The sequence below is a fragment of the Montipora capricornis genome, chromosome 8, assembly GCF_036669925.1.
Source record: "Montipora capricornis isolate CH-2021 chromosome 8, ASM3666992v2, whole genome shotgun sequence".
Classification (NCBI taxonomy): domain Eukaryota; kingdom Metazoa; phylum Cnidaria; class Anthozoa; order Scleractinia; family Acroporidae; genus Montipora; species Montipora capricornis.
In genome coordinates this window covers 41,421,218-41,426,217 of record NC_090890.1, presented here as the reverse complement: position 1 = coordinate 41,426,217, position 5,000 = coordinate 41,421,218, and the positions used below count along the sequence as shown (strand labels likewise).

Sequence of the window (5,000 nt, the reverse complement as noted above, 5' to 3'; positions counted from 1 at the left end):
AAACAAAGCATATGTATTTTGAAATATTGCTTACGTGTCTTGCTGTGAGAAGATATAAACAATAACAAAGACATGCGATGACGTCATGTGAAATTGTTTGCCTCAATTATTTGCATTTTTTCACTAATAAGCATATGCCATTTCACGTTTCAGTTAAAAGCTCGACAGGTGTTTTGACTCCGTTTTAATATAATTGTCAAACAGAAATTCATCTCCTATTGATATGGGATCATTGAATTATGTAATCGAGTATACAAAAATCAAAGTTGATAAAAATTGCCTTTTTTTCAACTGTCAAGAAAGGAACTGCTTTGCATAATGATAATATAAAGTTTAAGAAAAGACTTTTCACCTCGTAGTACTATTTACAAAGCCGAAAGTTTGATCATGGTGCTCTCTAGTTTTTTTTATGAATCTGCAATCTCGTGATCTCAACCTCTCATACTATATCAAGGTCACGAACCCGATGTATTTCAACCTTCACATACTGAAAAAATTTACACTGACTTATTTCGCACAGATCACCTCAAAAAAGACTGTGAAAATATCAAAAGAAACTTACGCCAGTCGGACCGGCTTTATTTCAAGAACTATTGACCTATATATCGAAGTTTGATGAGCTAGTACAAGGAGACCTCAAGGCAGGGAACTATCGGACGACGTCCCTCATAAAATGTCGTGGGACCATCTCATGTAACTCCTCGGTTTATTAATAAAAATAGTGGATAATGACCCTCAATAGTAGTGTATTTACGTATGTATTTCGCCGGTTGAGTTTTGTGGTCGATATTTAAACAAGTATTTCTCGATTTGGTAGCCATTTCAAATTGAATACAACTGAGTCAGGTCAAATGTATCACGAATTTATGTCGCCGTTGATTGGAATGAAAATTGGAGAGAAATCCTGCCTCACTAGCTAGTAGAAATCAGGCAAGAATACTCTACGGAAATAACTGCAAAATGGTAATACCTTGAGAGTATTAATTTGTCCAACGGTTTTAGATGAATTGCTTAAAAACAAGGTGGATAGTCTCTGCATGAAGCTTTGATCACTTAAATACTTGAATTTGTCTTACATACCTCGTCTTTTTGGGTTATTCCTATGCTTGAGACATTCTCACCTTTTTCTAGAACCGCAACTAGTGCTGAAAGTGTTGTGATGTTGCCGCCATTATCTGACTGAATTACTATTTACGTGATGACGTTCCGGGTAATATTGCGCGTCATATTTTCTTTGTTAAATCGTTCCGATATGAAACACTGTATGCTTGAGAGAAAATAAAGATCGGTGCACCGCGTGGGAATACGTTGAGGTCTGTGGAACTCAGGGAAGGGATGTGGATGAGGATATAATCATCAAGGTATCAAAATTACTGCCATTTACGGGAGAAGATAATCAGTTATTATGCGAAAGCTTTTTATTACTGGGCTGTCTCCGATCGAGGAGACATCTCACTGTTTTTTCACGACTGCGTGACAGTGGCCTAAGTGAACACCAAGTAAGTTATTTTTTTATTCGTGGTTTAGCGGACTGATTTAAGGGGTTTATTTTGTGATTAAATTAAAAGAACCTATGGCGCTGCGTCGATGGGGAAGTGAAACAGAAATGAATTTATCAGCTGGGTCAGCCCTTCGTCAAAGAGGAAGGCCGTCTAAAACTCGAAATGTCAGCTAACAAATTCAGCAAATTTCTCTACGGTGGTCAATTTATCATATCAGCCCACCTGATAACTGAACCCATTTCTGTGTGACCGATTTAAGGTTCCACTTTGCCGGAACCAGTGTACATGGTCCAACACTTTGGAACACTCTTAACTCATGAGTAATTCAAGAAAAAACTTAAGACCTATCAATTTTGTTTTAATTTTCATTATTATTATTTTTAAGCAGAGCAGATTTATATAAAGCGCCGTTGAACTGTGGATTTTGGCGCTATATAAGTTTCATATTATTCAGTATTATTATTATAAATTGAATTCAGAAGTTACAAGCATCAGCTTTAAATACAAAGTGCACTTGCACTTGAAATTAAAGTAAGCTACGGAGGAGTGAACGGAAGTGTGTTAAATTCATTAAGACTTGTCTCAGTGGTCGCTACTACAACTATTGTGATGACTTTTACCACTGTTTGATTTTCGGTTTGTAGGTTGACAGTTGCTAAGAAATAACGCATTGCTTATTTATCATTATAATATTACCTTTTTATAATTGAACATGTTACGGCAGGTTCTTAAAAGTTCACTTACAACTTCATCGTTTTCTAGCGAGGTTTTTCAGAATTGCTCGCGAAAGAGAAATTATAAACAACACCGATTATACTAATTATACGTAGCGTGATAATAAAATAAAAGAACGAACTAATTCTAGGTGAACAGCTCATCTTTTTCATTCTCCTTCCTTGTTCTTCATTTTATGTTCAATGGAAATGAAGGCGAAAACCGCTGATGCGCTTCATAGTACCCAAATCAGTTGCATTAAACGTGTCATTTGTTGTCGATATTTTATCTGCTCACCTTTTCGTAACAAGACAAAATTCTTGCTGACTAACTCTCAACTAATTGTTTCCAAAGCAATTGAGATAGTTGTTAATATCAGCTCTCGTTAAGCAGATCATTTGCACGTTTTTGTTTACACTCGCACGAATGTCGCGTGCCTAAACTCCCTCACACTCAAAGCGAAGAAACAAACGAAAACGAGTACGCCCGGTTTCAATTGGACACAACAAGCTGCTTCAGGTTGCTTCAAAACGCTATACCATGCAAAGCCAAATTTAAAACAAGGCAGGCCTCATTACTGCATTGAAAGATTTAACGGATATTGACAATAAGTAGAACAAATGTCTGCTGAATTGCGTAACGTTTTGGAAGGATAAATTTTCTTCACACTACGCATGCTCTAAAGCAGTTTGGTGAAAATTTGTTGGTCATTCATAGACCTCAGTAACAAGGATTAAGAGGCAAGCTGTGGAAACTTCAACTAAAAAAAACGGTGAAGGAAGAAATTTGCTTCTTTTTTCTCTCTGACTCTGAATTTTTCCATAAAGAATTTTGATAGCTTTATAATTACAGTCCTCCCTGGGGGTTAAATTAAAGAAAATAACATAATCCTTAAATTATGCTCCTTTGTGAAGCTGACTTTTGTACAATTTTAAACGACTTTAATAGCCGTCACAAACAAAAAAGTGTATTGAAGCATGAATAGTTTGAAATATCAATCAGAATAAAAGACGATAAAGGTCCATAATTGCACATTTGTTCACAGGACTTCAGTTTGAAGTAGCTCAGGATTTGATCGAGAGTGTCTTTGGCTAAGGTGGGTGGCTTCATTCCTCAGAAACAAAACTTCGGTCTCTTTCTGTTGTCAAAAACTCTAGATCTTTGATAGTAAAGCAGCAAGTGTGGTAATTGGTTTTAAAACTCTTCGGACTTGAGATCCTAATTCGCGATACTCAGTACTCTGTGTGGGAGTCAGTCTCACTGACTCTTCTGAGCTTTTCCAAGTATGAAACCTCATCAAAACAACACGGTAAAAGGCTGCGCAGAAACTGTGGAATTGAAGCAAGCTTAATACGCGCCAAACTGCTAACTGCAAATTTCGTGCTAAGCTTAATGACCCCTTAATATAATCACGTAAAAAGAAAAATGAAAACCCAAATCTAAAAATGCAAGACAAAAGAGAATGCTTGTTTTGGTACCGTATAATTTACTTTAACCAAGATTTAAGAACTGAAGTTAATGTCTCGACCGGGCTCAGCTGTAACTGACTACACATACGTGCCGTACACCATCAGTAATATCCGTCATTCGTATATACCACACAAAAAGAATAGTGCTTTCCGAGCATTCTGATTGGCTAGCTCAAAGATGAATTGCAAATATTCACCTCTGAGAAAACGGAGAAAAACAAAATGGCTTCCCGTTTCACTTCGGTTACCGAGGAGGATTGTTCAACTTGTGTGGTATATTCTACAATTATTCACCTCAGTGTTGGCGAAGGTGGTGGATATAGAGCGGCTTTCAATTGAGTGTCGAACGTAATTAGCGAATTGCATTGGTTTTGCGATTGCGTCACTCAGTGATTGGTTCAAAGTTTTCGCGCCATTTTTATAACCAATAAGAAGTGAAACCAAAACCAATCGTTTCTTGCGCGTGCACATTTTCCCGCGCTTTGTGTCGGCTACGTGTAATATGGTTTACTGAATTGTCTCCATCCTTTTTGATTGGCCAAAGTAATTACTTTGATTTTGGTTTTACGATACTCGATTGAAACTCCCTCTATTTTCCACCGCTTCTGCCAATAATTGTTAATTAATTAATAGCTTCCTATCTTTGATATTTTCGCCATAAAATTATTGGACTTAAAAATGTTTTTTTTCCATCGAAAATAAATAAACATTTATAGAATAAAGATAAAAGTAATCAGTCAACTTTCCAATTAACTTCAACATTAACTATTAATTTGCATATGTTGATTTAAATATTTTGATTTAAATATTTAAATATTTCGTTGATTTAAAGCTGTAACTCTTCATACTAGTCACTGTAAGCTTTGTTTTGTCACTTGAAAATGATGTTATGGGGACATCGAGACGCTGTGTTGAACTTATTGCGCTTTTCTTTATTCTTGAAATAAATAAATAAATAAATAAATAAATAAATAAATAAATAAATAAATAAATAAGTATAATGAATTAATAATACTATCTAAAGGAAAGACTAATAGCAATCGTACTTTGACCACGCGGACAGTTCCTGTAGGAAGCAAACTGCTTTAAAAGCTGAAAGCTGGATCTTTTTTGGAATTTGGAGTCCACAAGACAAAAAGTCAGCCAGATTGCTTATCTGGCATTTATATTAATCACTCACATTTTGGTTAAAAATGGAGGAAAAAATAAAAGGACGCCTAAATACAGATCATATAGTATCAATGAGTTCCTGAATTTTCAACTTCAGGTTCCACTGTGGAAGTCGCAATTACAATTCAGTGATTATCCTTGACTG

The 5,000-nt window shown here is 35.8% G+C and overlaps 1 protein-coding gene and 1 long non-coding RNA gene across 2 annotated transcripts in view; one reads left to right on the top strand and one right to left on the bottom strand.

Moving 5' to 3' along the window:
- Positions 1–1,200, bottom strand: part of LOC138060234 (acid-sensing ion channel 4-A-like) — an 18,524-nt gene extending 17,324 nt beyond the window's left edge. The window contains exon 1 of the mRNA XM_068905971.1: positions 1,081–1,200. The gene's annotated coding sequence lies outside the window, so the exon portion shown is untranslated. The remainder of the gene's footprint in view (positions 1–1,080) is intronic.
- Positions 1,201–1,243: 43 nt separating this feature from the next.
- Positions 1,244–5,000, top strand: part of LOC138060236 (uncharacterized) — a 5,703-nt gene continuing 1,946 nt past the window's right edge. The window contains exons 1-3 of the long non-coding RNA XR_011134313.1: positions 1,244–1,499; positions 3,262–3,312; positions 4,953–5,000. The exon at positions 4,953–5,000 is cut by the window's right edge and continues 1,946 nt beyond it. This is a non-coding gene — a long non-coding RNA (uncharacterized lncRNA). The remainder of the gene's footprint in view (positions 1,500–3,261; positions 3,313–4,952) is intronic.